Raw genomic sequence first — 13901 nt, forward strand, 5'->3', positions numbered from 1 at the left:
ATTATGATGTACTTACCTGCATAGGGACATTATACTAAACCTTACTATCGTAATAATAGCTGGGCTTAGTAGCATTGACTTATCACCGGGGCATCAAGGGTTGACCTATGATGGTTCCTATTATGGCAGGAACCTTTATCTTACCTATTATTACTTTTTTTTTTTTTTCTGAGTGTACTCTTAGTAAAAAAAATTTTTTGTAGAAAATCATTCCACACCATCTCTCATCCATGGCCACTCATGGTTTTAATCAGTAGACCAAACAATTCTCCACACAACACTTTTAGTGAAAATATTCAAATTCAAAAAAAGAATTGACGAAAAAGCTTTTGTTGTAGTGAGGGAGAATAAAGCAAATTAATATATGTACAAAAATCGGGTTAACTCTACAAATTTGATGTTGATGTTGATTTGAATGGGATATAACCTTTAATATATTGCAATCAAAAGTTTGGGACATTGATTTTCGTCAACAAACACTAAGGAGCTGTTTGGCCTAGTTTCTGAAAGTGTTTCTCAAACCAAGAAATAGAAACTGGGCCAAACAAGGAAAATTTTAGAAACCAAAACACTTTTGCAAGAAGCCCAAAATAACTTCTAGAGAGGCTAGAATGAGAAGCACCAATTTAAAGTTTCTCAAATACAGTTTCTCGGGGAGCAATTTTTCTCTTTAATGAAATTTTTTTATTGACAAAAACACCCCTAATATTTTACAAAAAGACATACAATATCCCATCTAAAAAGGAAAAAAAAAAAACCCTACTCTTCTTTCTGTCCTCTCTTTCTCTCCTCTCTCATTATCAATTATGCCAAGCAAGAGTTTCTCTAGAAATAGTTTCTAAAAGCTTGGGCAAATAAACCCAGAGTAACTTAACAAGGCCATATTTTGATATTTATAAGGCATACATCCCATGCCTAGGATTCCAAAAGATTAAATTAATCCTAAAGCAATTCTTAAGAAAGTGAAAATCCTTAGTGATTAGCTTGGCTTATATATATATATAATCAGATTTACCTTGATTCATGTATTTTTGAACAAATGCGTTAGACTAATCTATATCTATACTTTTATATTGAGTATTACAAAACATAAACCATCATTATACATATAACATACACATTAGGCTAATCTGTATATTTTTCATCATAAAAAAAATAATAAATAAACTTTATTTGTATATTTTACAAATACATTCAATTTTTACCCCTTCTTTATATAATATTCATTTTTCAATAATAACATATTATAAATTTATATTATATTGATAAGTGACTTTTATGCCACTTTTTAGGGTGTTTATTGAGTCGTTTTTCGGCTTATTTTTCCAATAATTTAACCCTTTTTGTCCTTTATTTCTTTATTTACTTATTCTTGTCTTTTATCTTGATTTCGAGTATTTAAGTGGTTTTTAATAGTTTTTAGCTTATTTTCTTAATTTATTTAATTTATCTTCTTTGTTTTTATTTTGATCTCCATGCTTTGGTTTTGTAGGAATTATGCGCCGAAAGAAAGAGGATATCAAGAAGCCAAGTTATCTGTTGTGCGCGGGGTGCTGTGCGGCTTATGCGCGGGCGCACATGTGAGGCTGTGCGGGCGCGCAGCCCTGTCAGAACCCGCACAGCCAGACTGAAGAAACAGAGCAAAACCAGAGAGTTTGCGCGACCCTATGCGCGACCTCTGTGCGGGCGCACACACCTTTGCGCGGGCGCGCATGACTCATGTGCGGGCGCGCTTATTTTCCCCGTACCCACAAAGTTGCGGCCGCACACTACGATGAGAGGGCGCACACACATTGTGTGCGGGCGCACAGGACTCATGTGCGGGCGCGCACGACTGGGTTTACGATTTATTTGCGCCTTGTTGTCCAAGTCTCTTTCTTTTGGGTGGAGCCACATATATATAGACGGGACTCTTTGTAAAAAAGGGGGGATCTATTATGCTATTTTCTTAGTTAGTTTAGGAGAGCTTCTCTCTCTTAGGGTTAGATTAGGAGTTTCTCTCTCTAGTTTAGGAGTAGTTTAGAGAGAGAAAGCTTGGATTTTTCATGGAGTTTTTGGGATTTTGAAGAAGCAAATTTGTGGATTTTTCCTCTCATAAATTCAATGAGTCTTCCTAACTTTCTCTCACCTTTATTGCTTTCATTTATTATTGTTTTTGCTTATTTATTTGTTTATTTGAGTAGATTAATTAGTTTAGTGGTTGATTCTTGCTTTTATTATTATTTTACCTAGTTTTCCTTGTTTTTGTTCACCATGTTAGTTTAGGTTTTGTTCTAGGGAAATGGATGAAGGTCATGTTAATAAATTGAATGATTGATTGTGATTAGTGTGGAATTGTTTCTTGATTATTGTGTATGGATGATGCTTTTATGTATTAGAATCTTTCTAGCTAATTGATTCTATGCTTTTAATTGTGTTTTCAATCGATTGTGCGAGAGTGAGTTGGTTGAGAGCCCTAAATTCTTCCATACCTTTGCTAGGCTAGTTGCACGAGAGTGAATTAGTTTAGTAGGATAATTAACATGCTTAATTGTGCGAGAGTGAGTTAAATGTGTTAATTGTTCCTAATCAAGGTCATTTTCATCTAATTGTATGATGTTATTGAATGTATTGATGTAATTGGATTCCACTTTCCCTAGTTTTAGTTATTTGCTCTTAGTAGTGTTTAATTGAACCTCTCTTACCTCACAAGCTTTCCTAGTAGTCTAATTAGCATAGATTGATACACTTAGTCCTTTTGGGTTCGACCCTTTACTTACCCCTATACTCGTATTAGGGTAGTTTAGGTATTATAAATTGTTAATTTGATTAGGGTTAGTAGACTAACGACACTATCTAACCTCGATCAAATTTTGGCGCCGTTGCCGGGGACTAAGGCGTTCATTAGTTTGTGTTGATTAGATTAGCTAGGTTCTTGTATATAATTTGATTTGTGTTTGCTTTTCTTTGTTCTTTGTATAAAAATGGCATGCTTATCTTTTCCTCAATTTGATGGTGAACCCTTTTATGCTTACTTTGAAAGACTAGATGGTTTTCTTAGTTACCATGGGTGTTCTCTTAGTGATGCTTGTGATATAGCTTATTGGGGCATGAATGAGTATACTAGGGGAATGGTTGAGGACATGAATAATGGTAGATTTTGTCATTTGTCTATGCATGATGCGTGGGATTTCTTCACATGGCTTGCTAAGGATTCTTTAGATAGAGAATCTCATGTTTCTTACTTTGATTCTCAATGCCAAGATTCTTTTAATTTTTGCATGAATTCTCTTGATACTTCTTATGTGCCTAGTGATAATCCAAGTATGCAAATTGACACCTTTCCCCCTTATGCTCATTTTGATGAGGTTTGTGCTAATTTTGATGATGTGCGATTTGAATTTGATCATGAACCTCAACCCAATAACATTGAAGCCCAAATTCTTTCTCAAATGCAATATCTCACCCAACAACTCCAAGAGCTTCAAGAGGAACAAAAATTGAGAGAAGTGAGGCTTGCCCAAGTGATGAGTGCTTTGGTTGGTGTAAATGGATGTGAGGCACCTCATTTGGAGTGTGAGAGTGTTTTTGAGAATGATGTGGGCCGAGGGTGTGAAGGTGAGGGGAGATTTTCTTGTGATGAGAGGATTTTTGAGGATTTTGATCCTTTTCATTCCCCATTTGAGCTTGAATGTCATCCTTCCCCTTATTCACCCCCTTTGAGAGCTTCCCTTGGTGAGGATGTGAGTGAGCCATCTTCAATTTTGAATGGGGGATTTCATGAGGATGATGATGATGAGTTTGAGCAATCAAGAGAGATTGAAAGTCCCTTGAGTGATGGTGGAAGAGTTTTTAATGAAGAAAATATCGATTTTGAGGTTTCCAACCCCCTTCCCCATCTTGATGAGTCTACCTTGCATGTTTGTGACCCTTCTATCCATGAGTCTTTGGACTCATTTGAGGTTATGGCTAGTATGTTCATTGAAGGTGTAACAAATCATCATAGCCTCTTGAAAAAGTTCATTGGCAATGCTTCATGGGAAAGGGATGAATTTGAGAGAAACCTTCATCCTTTCATGCATGGTTTAGAGACTCTAGGCTTTCAGGATCTTGAGGGAGTTGTTGTTCATCGATTGGATAGAGAGGAGGATGAGGTTGTTTCTATTGGAGAGTTTTTGTTTGAGGGAGATGTGAGTCATGAGTGTTCTTTTGAGGATTCTATGATTGATTTTCATGCCCTCATTGGTGATGTGAGGTTTTGTGAGACCATTGTTTCTCCTCCTTTTCCTCATGTCCCTTTCTCAAGGAAATTTGACCACATCCCCTACTATCCTATGTTCCTCCCCTCTTTTGTCTTAGAGCCTATTGAGGACCCTCTCTTGTTTGATGAGACTTTTCCTTCTCATCCTCCCATCATTGAGGAAATGGGTGATTATGCCACCCAAAAAGATTTTGAGGAGGTTTTGCCTTTTTATTCTTTTCCTTATTTTTCTTCTTCTTTCTCTTCTTATTTTTTTTATTTTTCTTTTGATTTTTCTTCTTTCTTTTGGCATCTTCCTCCTCATTTACGTGCAATAATCTTATTGCACGTCCTCCTCCCGTCATTTGCCTACTTGTTATCATATGAGATGTGTAGTAGTGCATTTGATAAGCTCTTGCGTTCGTTGCAATTTTATTTACTAGAGCGGTCTCGCTTGGACGTTAAACAAGCCTTTCTCGGGAAGTAACCCGAGGTTTTTATTGCTTTCATTTTCTTTCCTTTTTAGATTAGATTTTCTCTCATGGAAATGTTTGTGTGCCTTTTGCTAGGTACATGGCTTGATATACTCTTATGCATTGGTTTGGATCAAGAACCAAGGAAGTTTGACGCCTATTTTTGCTAGCATAAGGAAATCGAGATTCAATTCAAGAGGAAATCGGCTTTGAAAGGTTAAATTGGTTCATTTGCGGGTAATTACACCCACCAATATCCGGTAATATCTTTCCTAGATCTTTCTCTAATGGTTGGTGACTCGTTGGACTTGTGTTGGTTTGTTGGATTGATTTCTTTCTTTTCCCCTCCCATGGATTATTTGGTTTATGTTTGAGTATATTGTCTCATTCAAGCTTGGGGGAGGGTATCCTATCATGTTTGGTGGGATGTTGATTCGTTTATGCCATGCACTTGAGTATATGCATTTTCATGTCTTTTCTTATATTTTGAAAATTCTAAAAAGATTTTTGTGTACTTTCAAGGTAATTTTGGCAAAATGTTTTTTGTTTGTTCTTATATTGGACATTTTGTTTTGGGACTTGAATCCTTGAATGTTTTTCTTCCTAAGTGGTAAATGTATGCACGGTTTGAGAGTGTCATTGGTTGACTCTAGGATACTATATGCTAAGGTAGCCGGTTTAAGAACTTTTAGGGGTCCATGAAGCCTTAGTTCACGGGAATGTGGTAAGATGGAGTTGCTCTCTATAGTGGATTTGAAACCCTTGGTTGGTATTTGTTTGGTTATAATCCCTTGTGAGCTTCATTTGTTCTAGCCTTCATCACCTTGTTGAGCGGCTATTTAGGATCCTTGACTATGCATGTCTTAATCCTTGTTTTGACCTCTAGCTCCCAAGATCGTGACCGAGCCACTCTAGGGGAGGAAAATGGCACCTTTTCTCATTTTTCTTTATCTTCTTTTTATTTTGTTACAAATTTGATTTTCTATTTTGCATCAACCTACTTATTAACCAATTTGAGCCTAATGTTTCCCGCTCTTGTTTAAACCGCATTACAAACCCAATGGCCTATGTTTACCAACCCTTTTAGTTAGTGAAGCATAGGCATGTGAGGTTTGAGTTTTGAGAGTGTTGTTCATGAGCAAGAAAACTTTGTGAATTGGTTTAAGTACGGTATTGAAAGTTGAGCTTGAAAAGAAAATGCAAGAAAAGTTTGAGAAGAAAGATGCAATTCAAGAAAATCAAAGGAAGTTTCAAGAAAAAGCCGTCCATAGTTAAAAAAAAAGGCGAGGACATCAAATAAGAGCTAAAAAAAAAAAAAAAAAAAACACAAATATTTTTTAGTTTGGTTTCGTTTTCTACCCTAGTTTAAGCATTGAGGACAATGCTTCGTTCAAGCTTGGGGGGGGAGCGTTCCTTCTTTTTGTATATATTGTGTGTTAGTGTTGAGTAAGCTTGGGGGAGATGGCATTATTGGTATTTTTGTTTGATATTTTGTGAATTCTTGAGTTTGTTTTTGAGAGTAGGCCACTCTTTTGCTTCACTTAGGAAATATCACCAAAATTTTCAAAATTTTACCCCGCCTTAACCCTTAGCCTTACGTTACAACCTAATAAAAGTCCCTTAGACTTTAGTGGGGTTAGGTCAAAGAACGGTGGAGGGAGATAGATCTCAAACCTATGGAGAGAGTATGCATAGTTGAGATGTCGGGATTACCTTCTCAAAGTTTTTCATTTCTTTATCTTTTTCCGGTTCCTTCGTGGAATCATGAGAAGCTAGCTTAAGGGTTGATTTGAAGCTAGTGGAGAGAACGCGGCCCGATTGGTTGGGGCTAGGGTGGATTGAGTCCTCATTAGTTCTCTATGCTTAGCATATGTTATGTTTCAATCAACCATTGACATCTTAGAACGTGCATACATTTGTCTATTTAGAAAGGTTCGCATTCATTGGTGTTTGTTCCTATCTCTTGTCCAAATATGAAATTGTGTTTTCTTTCTTTTTTTTATGTTTCTTTTTCTTTTCCTTTTTTTATTGCCGTGCCTTGGTTTTTATTTAGAGTTGTGGGTTAAACTCTTAGGACACCCTCACGAGAGCACACTCGTCCTCTAGGGCGATCTAGGGGTTTAAAGGGCTTGTCATTAGTTGCTAAAAGTGACCGTGATTCCTACGAAAGTGAGTTAGTGTACATTCTTGTCTCCTTAAGTGTTCTAGCTTTGCTTGAATAAATCATTCTCCTTCATTCGTGTTTCATGTTAATTTGCTCGAGGACGAGCAAAAGGTTAGCTTGGGGGAGTTACTTGGGAGCGTTCCTTCTTTTTGTATATATTGTGTGTTAGTGTTGAGTAAGCTTGGGGGAGATGGCATTATTGGTATTTTTGTTTGATATTTTGTGAATTCTTGAGTTTGTTTTTGAGAGTAGGCCACTCTTTTGCTTCACTTAGGAAATATCACCAAAATTTTCAAAATTTTACCCCGCCTTAACCCTTAGCCTTACGTTACAACCTAATAAAAGTCCCTTAGACTTTAGTGGGGTTAGGTCAAAGAACGGTGGAGGGAGATAGATCTCAAACCTATGGAGAGAGTATGCATAGTTGAGATGTCGGGATTACCTTCTCAAAGTTTTTCATTTCTTTATCTTTTTCCGGTTCCTTCGTGGAATCATGAGAAGCTAGCTTAAGGGTTGATTTGAAGCTAGTGGAGAGAACGCGGCCCGATTGGTTGGGGCTAGGGTGGATTGAGTCCTCATTAGTTCTCTATGCTTAGCATATGTTATGTTTCAATCAACCATTGACATCTTAGAACGTGCATACATTTGTCTATTTAGAAAGGTTCGCATTCATTGGTGTTTGTTCCTATCTCTTGTCCAAATATGAAATTGTGTTTTCTTTCTTTTTTTTATGTTTCTTTTTCTTTTCCTTTTTTTATTGCCGTGCCTTGGTTTTTATTTAGAGTTGTGGGTTAAACTCTTAGGACACCCTCACGAGAGCACACTCGTCCTCTAGGGCGATCTAGGGGTTTAAAGGGCTTGTCATTAGTTGCTAAAAGTGACCGTGATTCCTACGAAAGTGAGTTAGTGTACATTCTTGTCTCCTTAAGTGTTCTAGCTTTGCTTGAATAAATCATTCTCCTTCATTCGTGTTTCATGTTAATTTGCTCGAGGACGAGCAAAAGGTTAGCTTGGGGGAGTTACTTGGGAGCGTTCCTTCTTTTTGTATATATTGTGTGTTAGTGTTGAGTAAGCTTGGGGGAGATGGCATTATTGGTATTTTTGTTTGATATTTTGTGAATTCTTGAGTTTGTTTTTGAGAGTAGGCCACTCTTTTGCTTCACTTAGGAAATATCACCAAAATTTTCAAAATTTTACCCCGCCTTAACCCTTAGCCTTACGTTACAACCTAATAAAAGTCCCTTAGACTTTAGTGGGGTTAGGTCAAAGAACGGTGGAGGGAGATAGATCTCAAACCTATGGAGAGAGTATGCATAGTTGAGATGTCGGGATTACCTTCTCAAAGTTTTTCATTTCTTTATCTTTTTCCGGTTCCTTCGTGGAATCATGAGAAGCTAGCTTAAGGGTTGATTTGAAGCTAGTGGAGAGAACGCGGCCCGATTGGTTGGGGCTAGGGTGGATTGAGTCCTCATTAGTTCTCTATGCTTAGCATATGTTATGTTTCAATCAACCATTGACATCTTAGAACGTGCATACATTTGTCTATTTAGAAAGGTTCGCATTCATTGGTGTTTGTTCCTATCTCTTGTCCAAATATGAAATTGTGTTTTCTTTCTTTTTTTTATGTTTCTTTTTCTTTTCCTTTTTTTATTGCCGTGCCTTGGTTTTTATTTAGAGTTGTGGGTTAAACTCTTAGGACACCCTCACGAGAGCACACTCGTCCTCTAGGGCGATCTAGGGGTTTAAAGGGCTTGTCATTAGTTGCTAAAAGTGACCGTGATTCCTACGAAAGTGAGTTAGTGTACATTCTTGTCTCCTTAAGTGTTCTAGCTTTGCTTGAATAAATCATTCTCCTTCATTCGTGTTTCATGTTAATTTGCTCGAGGACGAGCAAAAGGTTAGCTTGGGGGAGTTACTTGGGAGCGTTCCTTCTTTTTGTATATATTGTGTGTTAGTGTTGAGTAAGCTTGGGGGAGATGGCATTATTGGTATTTTTGTTTGATATTTTGTGAATTCTTGAGTTTGTTTTTGAGAGTAGGCCACTCTTTTGCTTCACTTAGGAAATATCACCAAAATTTTCAAAATTTTACCCCGCCTTAACCCTTAGCCTTACGTTACAACCTAATAAAAGTCCCTTAGACTTTAGTGGGGTTAGGTCAAAGAACGGTGGAGGGAGATAGATCTCAAACCTATGGAGAGAGTATGCATAGTTGAGATGTCGGGATTACCTTCTCAAAGTTTTTCATTTCTTTATCTTTTTCCGGTTCCTTCGTGGAATCATGAGAAGCTAGCTTAAGGGTTGATTTGAAGCTAGTGGAGAGAACGCGGCCCGATTGGTTGGGGCTAGGGTGGATTGAGTCCTCATTAGTTCTCTATGCTTAGCATATGTTATGTTTCAATCAACCATTGACATCTTAGAACGTGCATACATTTGTCTATTTAGAAAGGTTCGCATTCATTGGTGTTTGTTCCTATCTCTTGTCCAAATATGAAATTGTGTTTTCTTTCTTTTTTTTATGTTTCTTTTTCTTTTCCTTTTTTTATTGCCGTGCCTTGGTTTTTATTTAGAGTTGTGGGTTAAACTCTTAGGACACCCTCACGAGAGCACACTCGTCCTCTAGGGCGATCTAGGGGTTTAAAGGGCTTGTCATTAGTTGCTAAAAGTGACCGTGATTCCTACGAAAGTGAGTTAGTGTACATTCTTGTCTCCTTAAGTGTTCTAGCTTTGCTTGAATAAATCATTCTCCTTCATTCGTGTTTCATGTTAATTTGCTCGAGGACGAGCAAAAGGTTAGCTTGGGGGAGTTTGATAAGTGACTTTTATGCCACTTTTTAGGGTGTTTATTGAGTCGTTTTTCGGCTTATTTTTCCAATAATTTAACCCTTTTTGTCCTTTATTTCTTTATTTACTTATTCTTGTCTTTTATCTTGATTTCGAGTATTTAAGTGGTTTTTAATAGTTTTTAGCTTATTTTCTTAATTTATTTAATTTATCTTCTTTGTTTTTATTTTGATCTCCATGCTTTGGTTTTGTAGGAATTATGCGCCGAAAGAAAGAGGATATCAAGAAGCCAAGTTATCTGTTGTGCGCGGGGTGCTGTGCGGCTTATGCGCGGGCGCACATGTGAGGCTGTGCGGGCGCGCAGCCCTGTCAGAACCCGCACAGCCAGACTGAAGAAACAGAGCAAAACCAGAGAGTTTGCGCGACCCTATGCGCGACCTCTGTGCGGGCGCACACACCTTTGCGCGGGCGCGCATGACTCATGTGCGGGCGCGCTTATTTTCCCCGTACCCACAAAGTTGCGGCCGCACACTACGATGAGAGGGCGCACACACATTGTGTGCGGGCGCACAGGACTCATGTGCGGGCGCGCACGACTGGGTTTACGATTTATTTGCGCCTTGTTGTCCAAGTCTCTTTCTTTTGGGTGGAGCCACATATATATAGACGGGACTCTTTGTAAAAAAGGGGGGATCTATTATGCTATTTTCTTAGTTAGTTTAGGAGAGCTTCTCTCTCTTAGGGTTAGATTAGGAGTTTCTCTCTCTAGTTTAGGAGTAGTTTAGAGAGAGAAAGCTTGGATTTTTCATGGAGTTTTTGGGATTTTGAAGAAGCAAATTTGTGGATTTTTCCTCTCATAAATTCAATGAGTCTTCCTAACTTTCTCTCACCTTTATTGCTTTCATTTATTATTGTTTTTGCTTATTTATTTGTTTATTTGAGTAGATTAATTAGTTTAGTGGTTGATTCTTGCTTTTATTATTATTTTACCTAGTTTTCCTTGTTTTTGTTCACCATGTTAGTTTAGGTTTTGTTCTAGGGAAATGGATGAAGGTCATGTTAATAAATTGAATGATTGATTGTGATTAGTGTGGAATTGTTTCTTGATTATTGTGTATGGATGATGCTTTTATGTATTAGAATCTTTCTAGCTAATTGATTCTATGCTTTTAATTGTGTTTTCAATCGATTGTGCGAGAGTGAGTTGGTTGAGAGCCCTAAATTCTTCCATACCTTTGCTAGGCTAGTTGCACGAGAGTGAATTAGTTTAGTAGGATAATTAACATGCTTAATTGTGCGAGAGTGAGTTAAATGTGTTAATTGTTCCTAATCAAGGTCATTTTCATCTAATTGTATGATGTTATTGAATGTATTGATGTAATTGGATTCCACTTTCCCTAGTTTTAGTTATTTGCTCTTAGTAGTGTTTAAATGAACCTCTCTTACCTCACAAGCTTTCCTAGTAGTCTAATTAGCATAGATTGATACACTTAGTCCTTTTGGGTTCGACCCTTTACTTACCCCTATACTCGTATTAGGGTAGTTTAGGTATTATAAATTGTTAATTTGATTAGGGTTAGTAGACTAACGACACTATCTAACCTCGATCATATATACCTATAAATAACTCGTGCATTGCACAGGGTAGAAGGCTAGTTATGAAAATTATCAACAAACCATGCGTAACTATTGGGATTGTTCAAAATTAAATAAGGGATTTGTTAAAATTAAATAAGGGACTTGATCTCATGACTAATAGACGATTTGAGCAAAATTAAATAAAAATAGTTAAAATTTCAATCATAACTAAGGGATTGTTCAAATTTACTAAGTTGGACTGAATTGAATTAAATTGATTATGAGAGAAGGAAATCAAGAACTGAAATTAAAGTGAAGAGATTTGAAATTAAATTGAAAAGAACAGAGCCTAATAGATATTCTTAACTAAAAGTAAAAATTTAAACTTCCCACTTCAAAAACTAGACTAAGGGCCTGTTCACATTTACTTAAGTTCAGTTCAGCTCCAATCAGTTCAGTTCAGTTCCGCTCTAATCGGTTCAGTTCACTTCAGCTCTTAATTTTCCTTTCTCATAAAATATTCATTTCAGCTCCAATCAGTTCAGTTCAGTTCAGTTCAGTTCAGTTCAGCTCATTTCAGTAAATGTGACAGGCCCTAATTCTTTTGGTTTATGATTTTAAGATCGACCCTAATTAATCTATTAACTATTACTAAAACAGAAGATGATGTCATATCACTGCCCACTTGTCACTCTCTTAATAAAAATTTTTTCGCCTAAATGCAATGATATGTCATTTTTTTTTTTGTAGAGTTATCATATTTAACATTTTTGAAATTTAAATATTGGAAGATTCTATCTTACAACTAAAACCTACCAATTTATTGTAGAAAATTGAAACAATTTTTAATAACACACTAATAATCGATCTCCTATATTGAACTATGAATTAGACGGCGTCGAACAAATACTAAATCATAGTTTTGATGAAAATAAAAGAATTTAAATTACAAAATGTACGTATTTCTTATTTATATTCATGTATAATAGCGATTTATTACTGTAGGGAATAATTTCAAGCCTTTAAATCCCACTAGCTTGAACCCCACTGTGATCATACACTAAAGTACGGTGGCATCCAAAAGGGAAGAAGATAGAGCAAAAGAGTCGCCAACAAGTTTTTTAAGGAACTTGTAAATCGTTCACGAGGTGAAGGTTACACCCCTTAACGATCCAAGAGATCGTCAACTCCATAAGGTCATGAACCAAATAAGGGTTCGGGGATGAAGGTACAAATCCAACCTAAAAGAGATTGAACTTGCCCTAATAATAGGCCTCTACTTTATTCTGATCGTATTCATGTGCGCTTTCTGATTAACATACAATCAATAGGATTAACCCTAAACCTGTTTAATCTATGTTGGTTGAATTTAATGCACAAATAAACTATTATTGGCGATCACTTGAAATTATAATCTCAATTAACCCTAAGCAAGATTATTAATTATCTTATTAAGCGTGATTACAAGTACCAATTCCCTTTAAACATGCATGAAAAGGTGTGATCAAGCAATAAAGAATAAACATCAAGCAACATAATCAATAATCATCATCATCATAATAATAATAATAATTAATAATCATAATAATAATCACAATCATGTTAAAGCATAGTAAACATAGCAAGATCCTAGGCATGATACTAACAAGATTAATAACAAACCCTAGCATGTCACTAAGCGATAAAAATCAAATCTTTAGCCCTAACATGATACTAACAATCATAAATATTAGGAAGAGAATAAAAGGCATCGCAGGAATCATAATAAACATATTTGATATTAAAAATAACCTAGACATGATACTAGGAATCATAATAACAACATAAATATGATATCTACATCATAAAATCAATAAAATCAATTAAAGTACTTACTTGGATGCCTCGTACCTCTTTCTAATTACAAAATACACACGTTAGTAACTTCAAGGAAAATAATAATCAAAACAACTAAATTAAATAATTGAAATAGAGATTTGGGACCAAACCCTCAGAAATTAAACCTTTCACGTCTAGGACGAAGGCAACTTCGAATATGGCTAGGTGTTTCTAGATCTTGTAAATGCGGAATTTTGTATGAAAAAGCAAGAAAGAAAGAATGTTAAAGAATTAATGTTTGTTGAGAATTGATGAATGAAAGATGTAGATGATGAATGAATTGTAGATCAATGAAAACGGAGTTTTTGATACGATATTTATAGAGAAAATCAGCCAAAAAAGATAATTTAACAAAACAGAGTCTGATGATCGCAAAACAGGATTGGCGCCAACCCTGGCTAGCTGGCGCCAGACGCCAATGGCTAGCGCCTGGCGCCAAGCCTGGTTCCAGGCGCCAAGGCCTGGGGTTGGACGCCAAACCGGATTTCAACTCGTTTTCGAAAATCTGATAAATTTACCGTACTGGAAGATAAAATAATATAATTTCTTCAAAAAATGCTATTTGATCTTGATTAAAACTCTGAAAAGTCAACAAAGTCAACTTATCAATGCTAATTGAATTAGGAATGAAAAGAACCTTCTAGAAGATTCTAGAAGACCAAAACCATTCCTAATTGAATTAGGAATGATAAACCATATTAGGCCCTCCCCTAGATCATTAGGCCGTACATAAAGCTCAAACCGGGCCCAGTTTAGTAAATTGGCCATAACTTCCTCAATATTCATCGGAATTGGGCTTATAATATA

Source organism: Chenopodium album, chromosome 9, assembly GCF_948465745.1.
Source record: "Chenopodium album chromosome 9, dcCheAlbu1.1, whole genome shotgun sequence".
In the NCBI taxonomy this organism is placed as follows: Eukaryota; Viridiplantae; Streptophyta; class Magnoliopsida; order Caryophyllales; family Amaranthaceae; genus Chenopodium; species Chenopodium album.